Source organism: Bos taurus, chromosome 3 (genome assembly GCF_002263795.3).
Source record: "Bos taurus isolate L1 Dominette 01449 registration number 42190680 breed Hereford chromosome 3, ARS-UCD2.0, whole genome shotgun sequence".
Lineage (NCBI taxonomy): Eukaryota > Metazoa > Chordata > Mammalia > Artiodactyla > Bovidae > Bos > Bos taurus.
The window spans coordinates 118,439,417-118,462,350 of record NC_037330.1 but is presented as its reverse complement, the minus strand read 5'-3'; the positions used below and the strand labels follow the sequence as shown (position 1 = coordinate 118,462,350).

General features: G+C 52.8%; 1 protein-coding gene across 7 annotated transcripts in view; it reads left to right on the top strand.

Moving 5' to 3' along the window:
- Nucleotides 1-22,934, top strand: part of HDAC4 (histone deacetylase 4) — a 291,684-nt gene that overhangs the window by 50,779 nt on the left and 217,971 nt on the right. The window contains exon 1 of one of the 7 annotated variants that reach the window (XM_059885253.1): nucleotides 1-6,114. The exons of the other annotated variants lie outside the window; for them this stretch is intronic. The gene's annotated coding sequence lies outside the window, so the exon portion shown is untranslated. The remainder of the gene's footprint in view (nucleotides 6,115-22,934) is intronic. 7 annotated transcript variants of the gene reach the window in all.

Sequence of the window (22,934 nt, the reverse complement as noted above, 5' to 3'; positions counted from 1 at the left end):
CGGACCCCGGGTCCTTGTGGCGGTTGGGTCCCGGGTCTGTCTCTGTGTTCATGATCACGAGCGCGGCTGGTTTAGGTCTGCCCCGTGGGCCGGGCAGCCGGCTCTCCATCTCAGCAGCAGAAAGACGAATGGGGCCTCTCAGGAGTCAGGGTCCAGGCTTGGCCCTGACCCGCGCGCTGACCTGAGCAGCACGCACCTCCCCAGTACCTCAGGGAGGCGATGAGCTCAGGGCCATGTGTGGTCTGGAGAGCCGCTTCCTTCTCCCTCTGCTTTGATTCTGGGGGCCGTGGGGGTGGGCTGCCCCTGGGCTGGACACGATTGGTGCCCCTCGGTGGTGGGCGCCCACGGGCATCAGTCCTGGTGCCCAGGGCTTCACCAGGCACGGCGCTCACATCCTGCACACAGCGAGTCTTCACAGGCCCCGACGTCCCCCACCTGGTGGGAAGAGGTGACCGGTCCAGGGTCACAGAGCTCGTGGCTGGGTGGGATCAGGGAGCATGTTTGTGCGGTTCTCGGGTTCAGAAGCATGCGGGGACACATGCTCAGGCTTCTCCAGCCCCGTCACTGAGTCACCCAGCCACCCAGTGGCAGCAAGCCCTGGCTCGTCCAGCCTCACCGTCCACTGCAGTGTGGCCTCTGGGCCACTTACATCTGTCGTCCTGAGTCCACTCGGGCAGGCGTGGGGTGTCCTGGAGGCCCTGCCTCCGTCAGTGTGGCTGGGGTCCCCACTGGATGAGAGTGAGGGGCTTGCTCTGCTCTCCTCCCTGGGGATCGGGCCCCTGCATGTCCTCTCCTGGCCTGAACAGAGTTGTCTGAAGTTCCAAGAGCAGGGTTCCCACTTGTATTTAGATACGAAGCCTTTATTGATTTAAATTGTTCATGTATTGATTGATACAGAGTGTAAAATATAATTAACAGTCTGGATCAAAAGGGGTGAACGTGGACTCCCTCCCACTCAGCTGGGGAGCCTGCCTTCCTTCTGTGTCTGAAGATAAGGGTGTGTGAAGAAATGTTTTAATAGAGGATAATCATTCTACCTGTGGAATTCTGTGTTTCATTTTTTTTTTTTCCATTTAGTACCTTATGAGCATCTTTTGATGTCAGTATGTACATAAACCTAACTTATTTTTGGTAGCTTACAGGTAGATACTTATGTGGTATTTAGAACAGCCCCAGATCATCATCAGACAATTATTATACATATGTTTTGTTCGCACACTTTGTGACTATCTCCGTTGGATCAGTTCCAGGCAGTAGAATTGCTGGGTGGGTGGGCACCTGCATTGCAAACTTTGTTTACTTTGCACGTGGCTCCAGAAGCTCTGTCTCAACTTCTCTCCTTAATCCTAGTTTATGATCATATGTATTTTTCTACATTTGCACAGGCACTAGGTGGATTCACTTTATTTCATTCTTCTCAGCATGCCAGGTGAAATTTATTGTTTGAATTTGCATTATTGTATAAATGAGGGTGCACATTTTTAGAAGTTTTATTTTATATTGGAGTGTAGTTGATCTACAGTGTTGTGTTAATTTGTGGTGTACAAAGTGATTTAGTTATATGTGTGTGTGTGTGTGTGTGTGTGTTATACATATACACACACATATCTATTCTTTTTCAGATTTTTTCCCACTTAGGTTAATACAGAATTTTGAGTAGATTTCCCTGTGCTATGCAGAAGGACCTTCTTGTTATCTATTTTATGTATAGTAGCGTGTGTATGTTAATCCCAAACTCTTTAATTTGTCCCTCCCACCTTTTTCCCCTTAGTTAACCAGAAGTTTGTTTTCTAAGTTTGTGAGTGTGCTTCTGCTTTGTAAATGAGTTTGTATGATGTCTGTCTTTCTCTGACTGAACTTCACTTGGTGTGACAGTCTCTAGGTCCATCCTCGTCACTGCAAATGGCATGATTTCATCCTTTTTAGTGGCCGAGTGATATTCCGTTGCCCATTATCCAGCCCTCTGCTGATGGACATTTAGGTTCCTCCCATGTCCTGGCTGTTGTGAGTCGTGCTGCGGTGAACACTGGGGTGCTGGTATCTTTTCAAATTACCGTTTTCTCTAGATCTATGTCCGCATATTGCCGTGTCATATAGCAGTTCTGTCAATAGTTTTTAAGGAACCTCTATATTGTTCTCCATAGTGACTGCACCAGTTTACATTCCCACCAACGGTGTAGGAGGGTTCCCTTTTTTCACACCCTCTCCGGCATTTATAGTTTGTAGACTTTTTGATGATGGCTATTCTGACCAGTGTGAGGTGATACCAGATTTTTTATGAGCTGCTATAGACATAAATCTCATACATGCCAGTAGGCATTTGAAGAGGATTTTTTTTTCTCACTCTTTTTTGAATCTAATGAAGTCTATGTGTCTGCGTCAATACTGTCTGTGAAGTTTTCTCATGCATGTGCATTATGTACAGTTGACCCTGGGCCAGCCTGGGAGTCAGGGGTGCCAAGCCTCCGCACAGTGGAAAATCCACGTGTGGGTTATAGTTGGCTCCCCGCATCGGAAGTTGGCTACCCTGGATCTGTGATTCCAAGTCTGTGGATTCAGCCAGTCGCGGATGGTGTGGTGCTGTGCGTGGTACTAACCATAGAAAACCCTGCTATAAGCAGATTGTGTGGTGGTTCGAGCACATGCTGTCCAAAGGCCAAGTGTATTTGTATGTAGGAGTGGATGTATGCATTTTTCTGTATGTGTTATCTATACATAATAACCTCAGTTACTTAAATCAGTGATTAACTGATTACATCAGCGTAACTTTATCTTCTTTGTCTCTTTGATTTCTAGAGAAGCGTGTACTTTCTCTTATGATTATAGTTTCTGGTATTCTTTTACAATAAGACGTTTGTGGCTTTGTTTTTCAGTGCTTAAAATCTAACAAATGTGTCCTGGTGGCCCCAGTCTCCTAACAAAATACTGTGTGTTTGTTTCTCTCTGCTTCGTGCCCCTTTGCCCCAGAATTGATCAGTCTCCTAAAAGTGTTTCTGTCCTTGGGTTCTCTTGGCTGACAAACACTTCTCCACCCACTTATCTCCAGTACTCTCGCCTGGAAAATCCCATGGACGGAGGAGCCTGGTGGGCTGCAGTCCATGGGGTCACTAAGAATCGGACACGACTGAGTGGCTTCACTTTCACTTTTCACTTTCATGCATTGCAGGAGGAAATGGCAACCCACTCCAGTGTTCTTGCCTGGAGAATCCCAGGGATGGGGGAGCCTGGTGGGGTCGCACAGAGTCGGACACGACTGAAGCGACTGAGCAGCAGCAGCATCTTCGCATCACAGACCTCCTCCTCGAGGCTGGTCCCTGTGAGCAGCAGAGATCTAGCAGGGTGTTGCTTTCCCCTCCTTCCCAGGGTCCTTGTGTCTTGCGCAGAGGCCTCGCCCGTGGCTGTTGACTGTGGTCGGGTCCTGTCTGCTGCGTGTGTCCCTCTTGGTGGATGGGCCTGGCCCCCATCCTCCTCTCGGTCTGACGCCCCCTCCTCCCAGGGCAGTCCTGGAGCAGCCTGGGTAGCTGACGCCCAGCAGTAGCATCTGCTGACGTGAGGGTGGGCTTGCTGGCGTGTCTCTCCCGGCTGCTCTGCGGCCCACCCCTCATCCCCGCCCCGGGTGGGTGCAGGCTGGGGCTTGGGCTGAGCGATGGTCTGCACGCCCATCTGCCCTGTCCGCAAGCCCGTGGCCTGCCGGGGTGACCGCCTGCTCGCTCGTGGTGATCCTCCATCACTTGGATCCCCAGACGGGCATCTCCTAGGAAGTCCCTCCCTGTCCCTCGGCTGACACCACTGTGTTCCCACCGTGTAGACTCGCTGCGAGTCTCGTGTTGGTGTTTGTGTCTTGTCGTTTTAGTGGATTTGCGGGAGGAGGAGAGTAGTTAACACTGAACATGTTCGGTTTGCTGTTCAGAGCAGGGCCCCTCCCGGGGTTCCCCGTCCCGTCTTCGGCCCCAGCCTCCCTTGGGTCCCGCGTCCGGCTCTGCCTCCCTGGGCCTTGCGGTGTCCGTCTGTCTGGCCGCCCGCAAGCCCCGCCGCGTCACTGGCTATCCCCCGTCGCTCCCAGCCGCAGCCCCACAGCCCCTGTGTGGCCCTCGGGCGCCGCGGAGCCGGCCGGCTTGGCCCCGGTGATGAAACGAGCTTTTCACTTGGCGAGCGGAGGTCTTCTCCCCCGGCCCCCGCGCTGACCCCCTCTGGTGCTGGGTGAGGCGCGTGTTATGGTTTTATTGCTGTTCCTTCTGCACTTTGCCAGAGCCCGGCCCTGGCGCTCTGACGTAAAACTGCTGACTGGTGCGGCTTTTATTGCTCTGAATAATGATTGCGAATGCTGTGAGCGGCCCGAGGAAGCGGCCCGGCCTGACTCAGGCTGAGAGAACTCTCTGAGAGCAGGAGGAGTGAGGAGAGGTGCTGAGACGCGATGCCTCTCCCGCCCCAGCGCTGCACTCCCTTCTGCGGGGCTGTGCGGGGCTGGGGGATTGCTGTGAGGACGCGGGACCTCCACGTGGAAGGCGAGTCCCTCTCCCACACTGAGGGCCCGGGCACAGGCTCCCCTCCTTCCCTGCCTTCGTGTTCCTCAGATGACAGGCTGTGGTCGTCCCCGTAGCCCGAGTGTGCTGGGAGGTGGGGGCCTGGGTTGGCTCAGAGCAGGACCAGAGGCTGTCCCTCGGCCACGTTGTTACCACCCCGCCCCACCCCGAGCAGCTCAGCTTCCTCGCAGTGACATTTCCACCCAGAGGGCGTCTGGAGGCAGGGCTGTAGACCTTAGGGAGCCTGTGTGCAGTCCCCTGGAGCACGCGTGGGCATCCGAACCCCACTCTCAACAGGAAACTGGCCGAGCAGGACTGGGATCCAGTCACTCAAGTGTCCTGACCCTCCCGGGAGCTAGGTGAGAGGCTTGCGTACTGCTAAAACACATGATGAGCCATTTTGAGGGAAACCTGTATATTTTAGACCTGTGTTTTAGTTTGGACCACACTCTGATTTGTAAGCATTCTCTTCACTCTGAAATGCCTCATCCACATGAAAGCAGCTGAACGTCTGCGTCGACAGTAACTTGGTGATTGATGAGTTTCGACATAGTTTGATTTCTTCCGACCACCGTGAAGTTCTCATCCTGCAGGTCCCGGGAGGAGGCGCTCAGCTCCACCGGCCCAAGCCCGAGCCCTGGTCTTGGCCTCTTGGATCTTGAGTCTTGTTTCTTTCCACTCGGTTGGCCACCAGGGTTGTATTATATTTCAATTTAGAAATGGCCTCAGAAGGATGCACTTTTCTGTCTTTTAGATTGTGCTGTGCAAGGGTGGAATGTTTCAGGAGTATTGCAAAGTTTCAAGGGGAGGAAATGAATTTTGAGGACCTGCAGGGAACACAAAGGGCACATTGATTCTGAGCTGCTGGTGGTGGGTCGTGGGCCCTGTGTGAGGCGCTGGGCCACAGGGAGAGCTGGGGCCCCGGGAGAGGCTGCAGACGAGGCCACGGGAGAACCAGGCCAGGGCTTTCGGGGGGCGGGTGTGCAGCCAGCAGGTGCGGCCGTGGAGTCCTGGGGTCTCAGGCCCGGAGACCTGTGCTCACGGCCTCCAGGAGACGGGGGAGGGGGCGAGAGCTTCTTCAGGACGGATCTGGGTGTGGCAAGTCCCCAGCCGTGGAGTCCTCGGGGCTCAGGCCAGGAGACCTGTGCTCACACCCTCGGGGAGCCGGAGGAGAGCTTCTTCCTGACGCATCCGAGTCCCCAGCCGCTGGCCGGCAGGCCCAGGGGCTTCTGGACAAGACCGAGGCTGGGGACACAGGGAGAGGAGCCCGGGTCCCCAGTGTCCTGTGGAGCACAGAAACAGACTCGAGATCCAGCAGAGCAAGCCCAGGGCTCTGGAGACCAGTGGAGGCAGGTGTCCTGTGGGAGGGGCAGCCTGGCTGTTTAGCCTGACCCTGGGGAAGGAGGCGCTCACGGGCCCTTCATAGCACCTGCTTCTGCCTCCTCCAGGGCGGGTGCAGAAACGGCCGGCGAGTCTCCCAGCTGCGTGCGCCCCAGGCTCCTCCGGGTGCCCGCCCGCGCAGTTTCGGCTCCTGAATTGTTGCGGCCCGGATCCTCCATGCCATGATTATCCAGGATCTTAATCAGTCAAGGTTTGTTCTGGAAATCATGGAGACATAACAGCTTCTTTTTCAGCCTCTTTTTTTTTTTTTTCCTTTAAATCCTCAAATTGTGTTTTGTCTTTTAAAAATCACGAATGCTCAGTCGTTATGAAGAGCTGAGAAAATTCTCTGTCAATGGAGCGTTGATGGTTTATTTTGGCAGTTCTCTGAAAATTCTTATACGGTTTGTGGAACATTTGCATTTATGTCCTCTTTTTCAAAACCACCATTGTAGAAATGCAAATTTCTGAATTCCGAGATGCTGAATGTTGGATGATTAATGATATTGAAACTTAAGAATGAACTCCCGGTATGTGTTTGACATAGAAAGCCCTGAGCCAGGATCATTAGAAACCACAGCACACAGCTTGTCGGTGGAACAGAAGGGCGGTGATTGAGGCGCCCAGCAGAGGGGCAGGTGGACAGGTGGGTGCTGGGCTGTGAAGGGCCAGGGCTGCTCTGTCTGCAAAAAAAATAGAGGTTTCAAGCTTCTAATAGTAATAAATCGACATTGGTTACTTGCTTACTGCTAGTCAGACCCTGCTGTGCTCTTAGGGGCCTGGAATGAAGAGCGATGTGGTTCTGAACGGTGCTTTATGGTTACTTCGTGGTTTTCCACGATGAGCCTGGCCAGTGGGATGCGGGCATGTGTGCTAAGGCGTTCAGTCGTGTCTGACTCTTCTGTCACCTCATGGACGCCTGGCTTCTCTGTCCATGGGGATTCTCCAGGCAAGAATACTGGAGTGGGTTGCCACGCTCTCCTCCAGGGGATCTTCCTGACCCAGGGATCAAGTCACCCTCTCTTTCACTTCCTGAATTGGCAGGGAGTTTCTCTTCCACTGGTACCACCTGGGGAGCCCGGGAAGTGAGATAGAACTCGGTCATTCCTGTTCTGTCCACGAGGAAACCAGTATTGACGGCCGTTCAGGGCTTGGGGCAAGTCCAGGTATCTACTCAGAGACCAAACTGGAACCAGAATTGGTCGTCTGCCCTTGAGGGACATGGGCCCCTCTGCCGGACAGATGCTGGGCACCCTGGACCAGTTAGCAGTGGATCCCGACCATTTATGTGGGGTGCCTGGGCCGGGCCAGGTGGAGAGAAGCATGAAGCCACCTCAACACAGTGGGGTTCATGGGGAGAGAGGAGATGGGCCGGGGGTAGGGGCCCCCGGAAGGGACGTGTGAGCAGAGTTGGGCGCAGGGCAGGAGCTCCACTGCCCCGTGGGGCATAGAAGGGCCTGGAGGTGAAAGTGGGCTGGCAGAGGAGGGAGAGGGTGGAGAGGCAGGCGTGTCTGCTGTGCCCAGGTCCACACGGGCCCACCCCCGGCTGTTCTGAGAACCTGTTGGCCTGGAGAAGGGACCCTGGCCTGTCCCCTCCCAGCATGTTTCCACTGTGTCTCGAGTGTGGTTCTGAACTTCTCTGAGCTTCTCTCTGCTGATGCTTAGAGCTGGCTGAGGGCCTGGACAGGTTAACGGGAGAGATTTTGGTTGAAACCTTTTGTTTCATTTCCACTTTATTTGCTTATTTCACGAGACCATGATTCAAAACTGAACATTTTTTTTTTTTTTTTGGAAAATGATTAAGAAAAAAATCAAATGAGGCAAATGACTGTGAACTTTGTCGAATCGTCTCTCAGTTCAGTTCAGTTGCTCAGTCGTGTCCGACTCATTGGGACCCCACGGACTGTAGCACGCCAGGTCTCCCTGTCCATCACCAACTCCTGGAGTTTGCTCAGACTCATGTCCATCGAGTCGGTGATGCCATCCAACCATCTCATCCTCTGTCGTCCCCTTCTCCTCCTGCCCTCAATCTTTCCCAGCATCAGGGTCTTTTCCAAGGAGTCAGTTCTTCGCATCAGGTAAGCAAAGTATTGGAGTTTCAGCTTCAGCATCAGTCCTTCCAATGAATATTCAGGACTGACTTCCTTTAGGATAGACTGGTTGGATCTCCTTGCTGTCTCTGGCTTTGTGTTTTTAAATGGGTTTTCTCGTCCCCACTTGGTGAGAGGAGGGGTATCAGCCTGTGACAGGGAGTGCTAAGCGGGGTGTGATGGAGAGACCTTATCGTGTGGTTTTCATATCTCCCCCACCCCCCACAAAACAAGCAGAAATGAGAGGGGTGGACTTGGCTTCTCTTAGACACTGGTGCAGACACTGGTCCTCCGGCGCGCTCGGTCCCGGCAGGCTCCCGGCAGAGCTGCATCGGGCTCTCAGCTCTGGCCGTTGTCAAGGTCAGAAGCCCTGCCGTCCGACGGCGGCCTCGCCCTGTTGGGCTTTAGGCTGTGTGTCCCCCAGCCCTCCTCCTTCTCTTCCTTGGTACAGGGTTCCTGCTGCTGCTGCTCGAATGGGACAATCCTGACTCAGAACCGGAGCATTCCAGGCTGCAGCGCACCTTCAGCGCTTTTGGGGTTTTAGGATGAAAAGCAGTGTTCCGTGTCACAGCCATTCTCTTGCTTCTACAAACACTGGATACTTTTGAAAGGTAGCAGGGAGGCTTGGTTAAAGGTGATATTAAGAAAAGTACATATCTGCTACATCTGCTGCTTTTTTCTGTTTGCAGTAATGTTTATAAGGACTTCTGTGACATGGTGTCAGCATCCTGCTAGAGGTTGTTCCGCGCTCGCACCTGGGGGCTTCGTTTTCTGCACAAGACCACATTCTCCTGGGGCTCCCTCGTGCCCTCTAATACTGTACCCTCGCTGGATCTTGATGACTTGTTGTTGTTGAGCCCTGTCTTCAAGCCTCTTTCGCTGAGGGAACTTTTGTGACTGATGGCGAGTTATTTTTGCCTTTAAACTCCGAGGCCGTCTGGTAGAAGATCGCTTCTGATGGTGCAGTTGTTCAAGGTGCTGACGCCAAGGGAAGGCCTCCTGTTCCAGGAGCTAAAGATTCTGTTTTGACTTGTTTGCATTCATAGCCAAGTTTATTCCTTCTTAACTGTTTTGAATTTCCCTGTGACGTCCTTTGTAGAAACTGGGCGTTTGTTAGAGCTGCGGCTGTCGCTGACTTGTTGATTCAGTAGGATCTGTGCGGTGCTGCTGGAGTTGCAAGAGAGTCCACGGAGTCTGCTCTTAGCACAGCTTCACTGGACTGTGCTGTACAAAGGGCCCTCTCTGGCGTGTTCACATTGCTTGCAGTAGATGTATTTAGCGAAAGTTCCTCCAGGGTTGAACAGCATGATTCAGAATTCTTAATGCTCCTCATTTTCACACGTTTTATTGATTTCATCCAGGTCAGGAGCTGACTGTTTCTTACGGCCCCGCCCCCACCAGGGTCTGACACACAGAATGCAAGCCTGCTTGCCGCTTTTTGTGCTTGAAAAGCCGCCCATCCCAGCGCTTTGCCCGAACACCTGCGGTCTCCACGTGGCTTTTCATCCAGACCTGTCACGCCTGGGCCCGGGGAGCTGGCTGCTTTATTTCACTCCCACTGAAAGAATCAGGGAACGGGAGGAAGGTGGGGTCATGGATCTCTTTCTTAGGTGCTAATACACGGAAAGGGCTTTTAGAAAATTTGGGAAGGCGCTGGGGAGGGCGGAGACCTTGGAGGGCAGCGGTTTTCGCTAGGAGGTTTAGCCGAAGCTGGAGATGAGGGCCTTTGTGTTTTGCCGTGCCGGACGCTCAGTGCGTGTTGGAATCGAGTCACTGAGGGTGATGGGACAAAGACCGGGCGGCGGGTCAGGATCGCATCGGCCGCTGGTGGGTGTCTGTGGTCGCCTGTTAGCTGTAGGTCCGGTACATGAGCAGGGACAAGCTGTGGCTGCCGGGCAGGGACAGGCCAGAGAGGTGCTCCTCACGGGGGGTCTGAGGCTCTGGAGTGGGGGCGGGGTGCAGGCGGCTGCTGCCTGGGGGCTGTGCACGTGGGGTCCCCATCACCTGGGCCCTTGTGGGGTCCCTGCGTCCCCGTCCTCCCAGACGACGCTGCACCCTGGGGAGCTGCTTCTTTGCTGGATACGGTTTTGGCCGTCCATGTCCTTAAAGACTTTTTGGAAGGTGTGGGTGTTCGTCTCCAGTTCATCAGCTCCACTGGGAAGGAGCCAAGGCAGGTGAAGGCTGGAGGATCGCAGGGGAGAATCTGAACTCAGTGCCCGCAGGAGACCTGGCCTGGAAGTGCTGAAACCCCACTGAAGTTTTTCCGTCCTAAGGAGCCCAGCCTTTAGGAAACGCACTGCCTGAGATCTGAGTGGCCGGCAAGGCGCCCAGTTCAGCCACCCCTACCAGGGCCACTGGGGCCTCTGAGAAGAGTGCAGCTGTCTGTCTGCCCTCCATCTCTGGGATCAGGCTCCCTTCTGTTATGTCCCTGGTTATCTGTGCATTTGTGGTGGTGTGGAAAGGGGGCTGGGGCCACACTAGCGGGTGAGGGGCCAACTGGTCACGCTGGGTTCCACGGAGGGGCCGGAGCGGTCCCGGAGGCGGGGTCAGCAGGGCCTGGTGGGTCATGAGTCGCTGCGTGGAGCCGGGAGACCTCAGGCTCGGGAATCCATCTATCCCTGCCTGGATGTGCTGCAGACAGAGACCCCTGGGCAGGGTGTGCTCCCCGCTCTGCCCTCCCGGTGTCCAGCCTTCTTGCCCCTTCCTCTCTCGTCTCAGCGCCTCGTGCTGCACTGGCTGGCCCCTCTGCCCAGTGTCAGGCTCACACGGCCGCTGGCTCTGGCCAGGACCAAGATGTGGACGTTTCAGCTCTCAGCTGGGCTTTCTCGGAGCTCCCATGGGGCCAAGGACTTGGCGCCTGAGACCCTTGGGACGAGGGTTTCTTTGCGTTTACAGGCACTCCACTTTCTAAACCGGAAACTCCAGCTTCTAGTCCACGTTACGTGGACCCTCTTATGAGTGGATCGGTGACCGATTGGCACAGACACGGCCTCAGCAGCTGTGGTTCCAGAGGAGATGCTGTTTCTAAGGCCTTTCCCGTGTGTGTTCCTACGGGGTGAGCCTGCGCTGACTCAGGGTACGGTTTCAAACATCCGTGTTATCTGTGAGAAGAAAAGAGCCTTTCTCACATTGCGTGTTGTCTGAGAGAACATAACTCTAGTGCTTCTCAACCGTTTCCAGTTCTGGAACAGCTGGAGGCGCTGGGGGTGGGCAGGGAGGCTGGCCTAGCCGTTGGGCCGAGCAGCCATGTGTCCCCCGGCTCCTGTGTGCTGGCCGGGCCGCCTCCGCGGGAGGACGGCTGGGCTCTGAGCCTGCCGTGGTGCCTCCCAGTGGGGGCTGCACTGTACCAGGCCTTCGCCCTTGAGGAGGACACTGGCCACTGGACCTGGTACCTGCCCATGTGGCAGGTGGACAACCCCGTGTCTCCTCCTTTGGGAGCCCCGCACTGGAGCAGAGGGGCACAGGGATCCGTGTAAGGTGGCCCCGTATTCATGGTCAAAATCCAGACCTTTCTACCCTGGAAAGGGGTGGGCCTGGCCTGCCACCCCTGCATGGACAGCCACACACTGGAGGGGTACGTATGACCCTCTGCCCCCAGAGGGTGGCTGGACTCCACCTGGACGGGGCAGACAGGTGGCTCGAGGTATGAGTTTTAACATTCATTTGAAGACATTGGTTAAAATCACTGATCAAGAAAACATCTTCACCCATATTTTGTACAAAGCCAGGGTCTATATTTTCCAGTTTTATGTCAACTAAATCCATAGATTTCCCATTTTGTTGTTTAGTCGCCAAGTCGTGTCCAACTCTTTGTGACCCCGTGGTCTGCAGCATGCCAGGCCTCCCTGTCCCCACCATCTTCCAGAGTTTGTCCAAGATCGTGTCCACTGAATTAGCAATGCCATCCAGCTATCTCATCCTCTTTTGCCTTCACAATTATTGTGGTTCCCTTTCAAGTGAGTTCTACACAAGCATGCTTGCTAGAAACAAAACTCTGCCCTAGGAAGCAGAAGCTCAGGTCCTAGTGGACGCCAGACGGGGACAGGAGCTGCTGGGCCTGCCCCACGTGACCTGAGCGTCTGGCTCTGGAACCTTCCACCACTGGCTGAAGTGCTGTTCGTGGCTGAGCCTCCCTCATCCTTTGGAAGCTTCTGGAATCTCCTAGATTGACTGAGCTCAGAGCCTCCCTGATTGCAGTGGCCTCTGTCACTTCTAAGCTATACTCATCCAAACCCAAAGACGTTCCGTGACAGCTGCGGCAGATTTAAGAAAAGGCCTGGAAAAAGTACGAATTTGTCTCGCCTTTTATAGAATGATACCTCAATTCTGATTATCAAATTCTAGTTTTGGATTTAAAAAGAAACACAGAAAGACTGCATGTGGAATGGTTCCTTGTTTAGCAGCATGGGAGTTGCAACGTTCACGCCACTGGATGTTGACACCCGTCCTGGCGGCAGGGGTGGCTGAGGGTCAGCCTGGAGAAGTAGAGTCCCGCGTGCTCTGCAGGGGCTGGAAACGCATTTCAGGTCCCGCCCCAGTGAAGGGGAGCGGGGACCTGGGCCTGCTGGGGTGTGAGGAAGGAATAAGGGGCTGAGCAGGGAGGCGAGGGAGAGGAAGCCCCCTGCCCCTGGGACACACCAGCTTCGGGGTACCAGCGAGGCACACCAAGGGGCCACAGGGGGGTTTGCTTGGGGACAAGGGTGAGCCCGTGCCCCTGGGGTCCTGGACCCCCAGCTGGGAGCTGAGCTTGCAACCCCCCCTTGCAGCCCGCTCTCCTCTGTGAGCAGCCGGAACCTGGTGGGTGAGTGGGATGGAGGCGCCGCTTCCCCAGGGCATGGGCATTGTGGGGTGCCCTCCTCCAGCCTGCCTTGGACTCCAGGCCAGAGACTCATAAACCCACCTCCACTTCTCTCTGTCCTCGCCCGTCCGCAGGGAGGAGGTATCTGAGCCGTTCTCCCCTTTGTCGCTTTCCCTCCCAGCAGAGACAGCAGTGAGGAAAGGCAAGCCAGCAGCGCTCACGCTCTGTGAGTCATCACTCGTCCCGAGCTGGGCCACTTCCAAGCTGGTCGTGGGTCCTGTCGGGGCTGGGGCCCTGGGCCGAAGCAGCCGTTTCCCCCTGGGCTCGCGCAGTTCCTGGGAAGGCAGGGCCATGGGGTGCGCCCGTCTGTCTAGAGGCAGAAGCGGGCTCTGCGGATGCAGGCTCTGCTCGCGCACCTTTGCCGTGGGAAGCTCGTGGGGCCCCAGCGGAGGACCAGCAGCAGTGGCCGTGGGACGCGGCTGCCCGTCGCCAAACACGCAACTGGGACGAAGCCCCAGCTCTTTTCCCCGTCTGCCAAACTTGGGCTCACGTTGTTTACTCTGATGAGTCCTAATCTCCTCCTCTTTCAGAGAGGTAGCCAGCTTCCTTTCCCTGGAGTTTTCTGTCGATGGGACTTCCTGCTGGTGAGACGGGAGGGAGGCCCCGAGGCGTGCCAGTGTCGGTCCGAGCCCGGCAGACACCCCACGACCTGAACCTAGGCTGTGTGTCCTGTGGTGAGGCCACTGAGGCCAGCGTGTGCCTGGTCGCTGTGCCTTCGGGGAGCCGTCTGCCCCGTCCCCTCAGGGCTCCTGCTGTGCCCGCTCACCCTTTGGTACCGCCCGTGCGGTGGCGTGAGGGCGTGTGTGTTCTCCGGGAATTTCTGATTGATTTGTGTGGAGACAATGGCGCCTTACCTCTGTGATCTTCCTGCCCATGGGCAGCCTCGAGCCCTGGCCATGCCAGCCGTCCAACCCCTGTAGAGGTGCATCTTATGATACACCTGCCCAGGCCCCCTGCCCCACGCCTCCAGACCATCAGCGTCGTCGGCAGCCAGATGCACAGCCCAGGGGAGCTCGGGGAGACAGATGTGAGGACTCAGAGCAGCGCGGGGCCCGGACAGGCTCCTGGGGTGGATACGAGGGGATCTGAAGGGAGCAGTGACCTCACTTAAAAATACCGTTATCAGTATAAAGAATGGTGTTTTGCCGCGGGCAGCAACATGGTTAGACTACAGATGATCACACTAGGTGAACTACGACAGACAGGAAATACCGTAGGATCCCCCTTGTGTGTGGCATCTCAGCTGTGACACACAGGAGCTTCTTAACAAGTGTGTTCAGCGTCCTGTAATGACCTGTAATGGAAAAGAATCTGAAAAAGTAGGTATCTGTAAACTGGGTCACTCGGCTGCACGCCCGAAGTGTTGTAACTCACCGGCACTTCACCAAGAACGTGTCTGTCAGTGTGCCTTGTCCCGCAGCCATCAGAAGGAAGTTTAACCCGAAAAAAGCTGTGTGACAGTCCCTGCCGGGGGAGCGGAGTGTGGTGCTGGTTGGTGGGGCACATGGGAACTCTGCCTGTCTACTCCGTTTTTACTGAAGTCTATCGATAAACTTTAAAAAAATAAATGCATAGGTGTTCTCTCTTGCCCAATCTCTATTTATGAATGATAGTAGATTGCAGATGCTTAGGCACCCAGCTTTTAAACTTTTTTCTTTGGGGATTGTTCTAAATTAGTACAGAAAGTGAAAGTGAAAGTCACTCAGTGGTGTCTGACTCTTTGCGACCCCATGGACTAGTCCATGCACTTCTCCAGGCCAGAAGGCTGGAGTGGGTAGCCGTTCCCTTCTCCAGGGGATCTTCCCCGCCCAGGTCTCCCGCATTGCAGGCGGATTCTTTACCAGCCGAGCCACAAGGGAAGCCCAAATTAGTACAGAACAATCTCCTACTCTTTTTTATGGCTGTGCGTGGGGGTGACGTTGCTCGTTTAAGGAGGCACTGGGTGGGTCCTGGGTTTCTTTCCAGCCCTCTCACTGCCGCTGCCACCACGCACAGCACTACCTGAGGGTTCCCACTGCTGAGTGCACTTGGTATTGGGGTAAGACGCGCGTCTTCTCTGGACGCACAAGCCGTCAGCGCTTCTCTTGGATTCTCACGAGAGGAAAACGCTGGTGAGCACTGTGCAGAGTGGGAGAGGGGAACTCAGGGGCCCCAGGAGCCCTTATGCAGCCCCTTCCCTGCCCCCCCGGGAACCTCCTTTTCAGCTTCTCACACCTTGGATCAGTCTCTCCTGGTTTTGAACCTAATATAAACACAGCCACAGAACATCTGCTTGTTCTGTCCGGCTTTCTTCCCTTAACGGTTTGTCTGTGAGACTGACACCACGTGACTCAGAGCTGTGTGCTCCTTTGCCTGGGTGTGTGACATTTCATTGTATACGCAGATCACAGTGTATCTGTTGTCTGTTGACGACACCTGGGTGGTTTCAGGCTGGGGCTTTTACACGCAATCCTCCCACGCATTCTTTTGATAAGGTGTGCGTGAGCCCAGTGTTCGGATTTCCTGTGCCAGGTTACGCTCTGAGAGACCTACTGGCTGCCCACTGGCCAGCGCATGGCACTCTGGCTCCTTTTTTGTTTTGGCCACTGCGACACATCTCATATTTCCACAAGTACTGAATTTGCTGAGCATCCTGTCGTATATTTATCAAACAGCTAGATGTCCCCTTTGCTGAAGTGGCTGTTTAAGTCTTCTGCTCGTTTAAGAGACTCGATTGTCTTTATTTTTCCTACTGACTTGTCGTTGTTTTCATAGGCGAGAGATGAATCCTTTGTTGATTGTTTCCTTGGCTGTTTTCTCTTAAGGCTGTGGGTTGCTTCTTCACTTTCTTAATGATGCTCTTTGATGAACAGATGTTCTTAATTTTCACATTGTCCAGCGACTGGTCATTTTATTTATGCCTGCTCGAGTGCAGTGGAAAGAGCCTGTTATTTCCTGTTGTAGTTGTTCAGTAGCTAAGTCATGTCCGACTCTTTATGACCGCATGGACTGCAGCACACCAGGCTTCTCTGTCCGTCACCGTCTCCCGGAGTTTGCTCAGATTCATGTCCATTGAGTTGCTGATGCCATCCAAACATCTCATCCTCTGTCGTCCCCGTCTCCTCCTGCCTTCAATCTTTCCCACCTTCAGGACCTTTTCCAGTTGAGTCTGCTCTTCGTATCAGGTGGCCAAAGGATTGGAGCTTCATCTTCAGCATCAGTCCTTCCGGTGAATATTCAGGGTTGATTTCTTTTAGGATGGACTGGTGGATCTTGCAGTCTATTGTTTTCTAGAAGTGTCATTTTACCAAATGGATCTGTGGTCTACCTATAATTGATTTTTTAAGAAAATAGGACGTGCAGTAATGACCGAGGGCTGGTTTTCCCGTTAGGATGTTCCGTTGGCCCATCAGCTTGTTAAAAGCTGCATCCTTCCCCCACTGCTCCATGTTGCCACCGTGTCCGCAGTCACGGTCACACACGTGGGTCTGTTCCTGGGCTTTATCTGTGTGTCAGTGAACACAGAGTAACTAATGGGGCTTTATGATTGCTTCTAACAGCTGGCATTGTGTGTCCTCCAGCTTTTTTGAATCATTTTAAAGACTGTCTTGGTTCTTCTTGGCCCACTGCCTTTCCATATGAATTTTAAAATCAGCTTTTCAATTTCAACAGAATACCTACTGGGATCTCAATTGGCATTTCACTGGTTTGTGTATAAAATCAGTTTGTTTTAATCTTCCAATCCGTGGATATGATACATCTTTATGTTTGGGTCTTCTTTAATTATTTCAGTCACATTTTTTGTTTTGTATTCCACGGGGCAGAGTTCTTTCACATTGTCTATTAGATTTGCTTCTAGATATTTTATGGGCTGCCTTTAAAAAATTGTTCCGTTTGTTTGTATTTAGAAATACAGTTAGTTTTTGTGTAGCCACTGTGTCTCTAGACAGCTTTCAGAGTTGGCTTATTATTATTCTAGTTTATCTGTAGATTCTTTGGGATATTAATGTATACTGTTTGTGAATAGTAGACGTTTTATTTTTTTGTTGCCAAGTTTTAAACTTTTTATGTATTTTTCTTGCTTTAGTGAATTGTCTAGGGCCTTCAATCAAATGTTAAACAGAATTAGTGGTAGTGAACATCTATGTCTTGTTTGAATATCAAGGGAAATACTTTCAACATTTCATCGTTAGGTTTTCTGTAACAGTCTTAATCAGACCAATGCAGTTCTCTTCTGTCCTTATTAGTTGAATTTTCTCATGAGTCAGTGTTAAAATACTAGGTTGAACCACATGGCATGCAGATGTTTGATCTTTTTCAGTCTACGAAAATGACACTTTGATTTGGTTGGACTTAATACATTATAGGGCTTCCCAAGTGGCTCAGTGGTCAAGAGCCCACCTGCTAATGCAGGAGATGTGGGTTCCATTCCTGGGTCGGGAAGATCCCCTGGAGAAGGAAATGGCAACCCACTCCAGTATTCTTGCCTGAGAAATCTCAGGGACAGAGGAGCCTGGCGAGCTGCAGTCCAAGGGGTCGAAAAGAGTCAGAAGTGACTTAGGGCTAAACAACAACGACAAACAACAATATATTACATTTTGCTCTGCATCTGTTAATTGTATGATTCCCCCCCTTTGTTTCATTAATGTGATGAATTTTCTTGAATACTTTCTGTTAACCAGCCTTACCTTTCGTAGTAAGTCTGACTTGATTATAATATATTATCCTTCTTTTATCTGAATTCATTTTGCTTCTATTTTGCTTAATTTTTTTCATCTAAATTCATGAGTGAAATTGGTTTGTGGTTTTCTCTCCTTGAAATGTCTTTGTTCAATTTTAATATGAAGTTTATACTGGCCTCTTAAAATGGAATGAGATTATCCTCTTTTTCTATTCCTAGAGTTGACAGAATTTTTTTTAAAAGTCAGATGGTAAATATTGTGTGGAACATATATGGTTTCCATTGCATATTTTTCTTCCTTTTTTTTTTTTTAAAAAAAAAACAGGCACTTAAACTTGTAAAAATCAGTCTCACTTGTACAAAGTGAGGCCACAGATTGATACGGCCTTGGGCCATAGTTGTCAGATCTTCAATGGATTAGAGTTTATCTAAGGTTGTGTTGTTACTTCTTTTTTAAATATTTGGAAGAATTCATTGGTGAACCCATGTTGTAGTTTTCTTAAGGATGATTTCTAAATTATACCCTCAACTGATGTAGGACTCTTCAAAGTTTCTAGTTTTCTTGTGTCAGTTTTGATGTGTTTAGTTTTTCTCAGAATTTTTTTCTTTCTGTCTAAAATTTCAAATGTACTGGTGTAGGTTTTTAAATACCCTTGTGTTATCTGTGTGGTGTCTGTAGGATTTATCCTGATGTCTCTTTCATTCACATCGCTTGTTCATTCTTTCTCTTTTTTTTCTCCACTGGACTTTCTGGGACAGTTGTTTTAATATTTGCAAACAACCAGGTTTGATTTTCTTCATTCTATTAGATATTCTTTTAAAAAATCAATTTCTGATCTTATTGCTAGTATTTCCTTTTATTATCTGGATTTACTATTTTTTTTTCAGTAATTGAGACAAATATTTACGTCATTGAATTTATTCCCAGATTTTCTTCTTTCATAATGCATGCTCTTAAAGCAGTAATTTTCACCTATATTTGACTTTTCTGGATCACATAGGTATTTTAATGTCATTTTCATTGTGATTCAGTTTAGAATAATAGCTAATTTCCTTTTTGATTTCTTCTTTGACTCATGGGTTATTTTATTTCTTTATTTCAGCCTTTTGTGCGTTTCTTAGTATTTTGCTTTTGTTACTGATTTCTACTTTAATTTCATTATGGTCACTGAATTCTTATTTACTTTCAGCTTTTAAAAACTTTTTGTATTTTCCTTTATCATGATATAGTCAATTTTATAGATTTTTATATTTATTTGAAGAGAATAATTGAGATTCGTCAATTCTGCGTGTGTCTATTGAGTCAAATATGTTAATCAGCATGCTCAGATCTTCTGTTACTTTCCTGATTTTTGTGGTCTGCTTTTTCTGTCAGTTACTGAGAAGGATACTTTAAAGTTCCTCGTTGTGATTGTGAGTTGGTGTTCATTCTTTTGCTGTTGTTCTTGTTCAGTTGCTAATTCCGTTCGACTCTTTGTGACTCCATGGACTGCAGCACGCCAGGCTTCCCTGTCCATCACCATCTCCCGGAGCTTGCTCAAACTCATGTCCATTGAGTCAGTGATGCCATCCAACCATCTCATCCTCTGTTGCCCCCTTCTCCTCCCGACTTCAGTCTTTCCCAGCATCAGGGGCTTTTCCAATGAGTCAGCTAATATGTAAGCATCCCATCGAGGAGACGCGCATGAACCCTCCGCATGGGCAGGCTCTGAAGGCGTTTTACTTCCCAGGGTCTGCTCCTCACCCTCCGCGTGGAACCTGGTATGTCAGCAAATGCCTCTTGGGGGAAATGGGCTCAAACCGTGCCCTCCTCTCCCTTTCTTTCTCTTTCCTGTCTTGGCCCCTCAAGTCTGCCTTGGTAGCTCTCTGACTCCAAAGCCTTCATGATACACATGTACGTTTTTATGTTAACCGCTGTACTGCAGGGCTGGCCCGACGTGGGCTAGTTGGCCGGAGCCGAAGTGGAAGGTGCCACGTAGTGAGTGGAAGGGTTCCCGGGTGACTGTCCCGGCGTGCCCTGACCTTTCTGTTCCAGTGAAGTAACTGCCCGGCACACTTTATAGTGGACCGAAGTGTACCTGCGGCCCGGGGCTGCTCTCGCAGCACTTCTGCTCGGGTGTTTTACGAGGTGATTGATGTCACACCTTATAAACGTCCAGTCCCCAGATCTGAGTGCAGCGCACACTTGGCTAGCGCCTTCCTGCCAGCCTGCCTCCCCCGCCTCCTCCCCTTGCTTTTAACTTACTTTTTTTTTTTCCCCCCAGAGTGAATAAAGAATTCATTCCAGATTTAGCTTGAGAATTATTTTGTAGGACATTGCCTGTCATGCCTGTAGTGGGGATGGTTTCTACACTGGGCAGGGTGGAGCTCACACAGCCCTGGCCACGTTTGCATTGTGTGTTGAGAAGGGGGTGGGGTCGGGTAGTAAAGGGTCCCTCAGCTCCTTCCTCCTCTGAGATTCCATGGTTCTCACGTTCAAGTGGCAGCCAAGGCTGGCAAGGTTGGAAGTAAGCCACAGGTCAGCAAATAGCGACTTGGGGATTTTTATACTTAGGGGCAGCATTGTGAGACAGCATCTCTTTCATGGCTTCTGTTTTTTTGTGTATGCAGGGGAGGCTGTGGGTGGAAACTACTTTCCCCATTAAAATTCACTTTTTCTGTTTTCTAACACATGCATTGCATATAATGTGGTTACCTTATAAATACCATGTTTGGTTTTTTAGAAGTATATTTTCTTCCTGTAGTTGCTAATCTAGACCTTTTGAAAATAAATATAATTTTGTTGTTGCTGTTCTGTCAGTAATTTTGCTGTTGTTCAGTTGCTCAGTCATGTCCGACTCTTTGTGACCCGACCCCATGGACTGCAGCACGCCAGGCCTCCCTGTCCATCACCAACTCCAGTTGTTTACGCAAACTCACGTCCATTGAGTCGGTGATGCCATCCAACCATCTCATCCTCTGTCGTCTCCTTCTCTTAGCCTCAGCCTTTCCCAGCATCAGAGTCTGTTCTTCACATCAGGTGGCCAGAGTATTGGAGCTTCAGCTTCAACGCATAATTTTACTTACAGATGGTTGAATTACAGATTGCTAGTTTTCAGGATATGGAGAAGGCAATGGCACCCCACTCCAGTACTCTTGCCTGGAAAATCCCATGGACGGAGGAGCCTGGTAGGCTGCAGTCCATGGGGTCGCTAAGAGTTGGACACAGCTGAGTGACTTCCCTTTCGCTTTTCACTTTCATGCATTGGAGAAGGAAATGGCAACCAACTCCAGTGTTCTTGCCTGGAGAATCCCAGGGATGGGGGAGCCTGGTGGGCTGCAGTCCATGGGGTCACACAGAGTCGGACACGACTGAAGCGACTTAGCAGCAGCAGCAGTGTTCAGGAAACCAGCGCTTCCCTCCCTGCAGGAGGTGAGGCTTTATGACCAGGAGACCACCTCAGCACTGCAGTCAGTTACTTTGTTTTTCTGGAATGCACGTCCTGCCTAGAGATAACCAAGCCTGAGGGTTGGCTGACCTGGGAGCCCCGGCTCCTCCCTGGGGTCAGCGGAGATCCGCACCTTCTTGGTGGCAGGGAGCAGCCTCTCCGAGGGCCGGGGCCCCGACAGGCCTGCTTGGCCACATGCCTTGTGGTGGGCTGCTGCAGCCCTGCCTGCCCTGCTGAGTGCTGAGGCCTGCGTTCAGGCAGCTGATGGGGCCCGGTGCTTCTCGTCCAGAGACCCAGGCAGGACATGCCGCTGCTGCTGGCCTGGCGGCTCCTGCTCTTGCACAGGACTCCCCCTCCCTGGCCTTTTGAGGTGCCTTGGTCCAGGTCACCACGACGCCACAACCAGGCTCCCCCGTATGGTCGGGGAGGTGCTGAAACCAGCATCTGTGTTGGCGAGTGAAGTGCCATTGTGACACGGTGCAGGGGCTTCCCTGGGGGGTGGCAGCTGGTGGGTCGTCAGTTCGGGGAGGGGGAGGCTTGGCAGTGGCGTGGCCTCCCTGTCCCTTCTCACTGTGCCCCCTGCAGCTGGAAGGATGGGGTGCTCGTGATGGGCCTGGGGAGCCGCCCTCGGGCGCTCACAACCTCCTCCTCCGAGCTCCCCGGCACTGTCTGAGTGCCCTCTAGAAGCGGGCTGCAGGGCTCCCACCCTGGCCCCCCCGGGAACCGGTGACCGTCCCTCTGGGCTCGGCTTCTGAGAACTGAGGTCACATGGAGAGGCTAGTCCTGGGGGCTGCCGTGAGGGCTGGCGGGGTGGGCGGGGCCAGGGGGCGGGGTGGGCGGGGCCAGTATGTGGCCTGGCCCGGCTGCGCCCAGAGTGGCAGCTGTCGTGCTTGTCACGAGGCCCAGGCCCAGCCCCAAGCGTCTGGCACGTCTCACGTTCATCACCCTGGTCAGGCTCAGGCCCTTTTGATAAACATAAACACCCCGTGTCTTTTCGTGTTTGAAACTTGAGAACCGCTGACATCATTTCTGAAAGCAGATTCCAGCGAGGGTGTTTGCACACGTCTGCCCATCGGCCTCCCCTCCCCCCGGCCAAGACCAACTGCCGGCCTGGTCCAGACGGTCCCACCTGCTGCTGCCCGGGCACAGGCGGCACAGAGTGGGGCTGCCAGCGAGGGGGGGTCCCCGGCAGGCAGGGGGCAGGCGCGCGAGGCCAGCGGACGGGTGGGGGACTGTGTGACCTTGTTCCCCGTTCCCTCCGGCGCACGACTCTCGGGCCTGCTGCCCTGAGACCATGGACCGGCACCAAACGTCTGTGTTTTCACGTTTTTCTCCTTGGTAATTAGTGATTGCAAAGTTTAAAGGCCAGCTCTTGAGGAAGGCATTTTGCCATCATAAAAGATGGGGGGCACGCATTGCCCCAGCAGGAGAACCTGCCTGCAGGTCTGCCCAGCCCGCCGTGGTCCCCCAGGACCTTCTGGAGTCTCCTGGGCCCCAGGAGGGCTGGCAGAGGCCCTGGCTTCCGTCTGGGGAGAAGCGGCCCGCAGAGGGCAGGGCGAGCCGTGCGGCTGGACTCCGCACCCGGTTCTGGGCCTCGCTCTCCCGGCCTGGGAGCTCTGCCCACGCTCGGCCCTGTGGCCTGTGGGCCCCGGGCGTGCTGCCGCTCCCTGGCAGCCCGGGGCCTGGAGGGAGAGCTCCGCTTACACTCTCAGCCCGTCAGGCGGGCCGTGGCCGCCGAGTGGTCTCTTAAAAAGAATTCCTCCTCCCCCAGTGGATTTCTGGCATGCGGCGTCGGGGCGCTCTCGCGTCAGTCAGTCGTCATAAGCCCTCCGTTGTCCGGATCAGACATAAACAGCCTGCCCAGCCCCGCCGTTCCTGACTCCCAGCCAGCTCGGCAGCCCTGGGAGAGCCAGCAGGGGCGGCCGGGGGAAGGCGCCCAGCGCCTCTGTGTGCGGCCAGGCCCTTCCTCCGAGGGCCCGAGCTCCCCGGACGGTC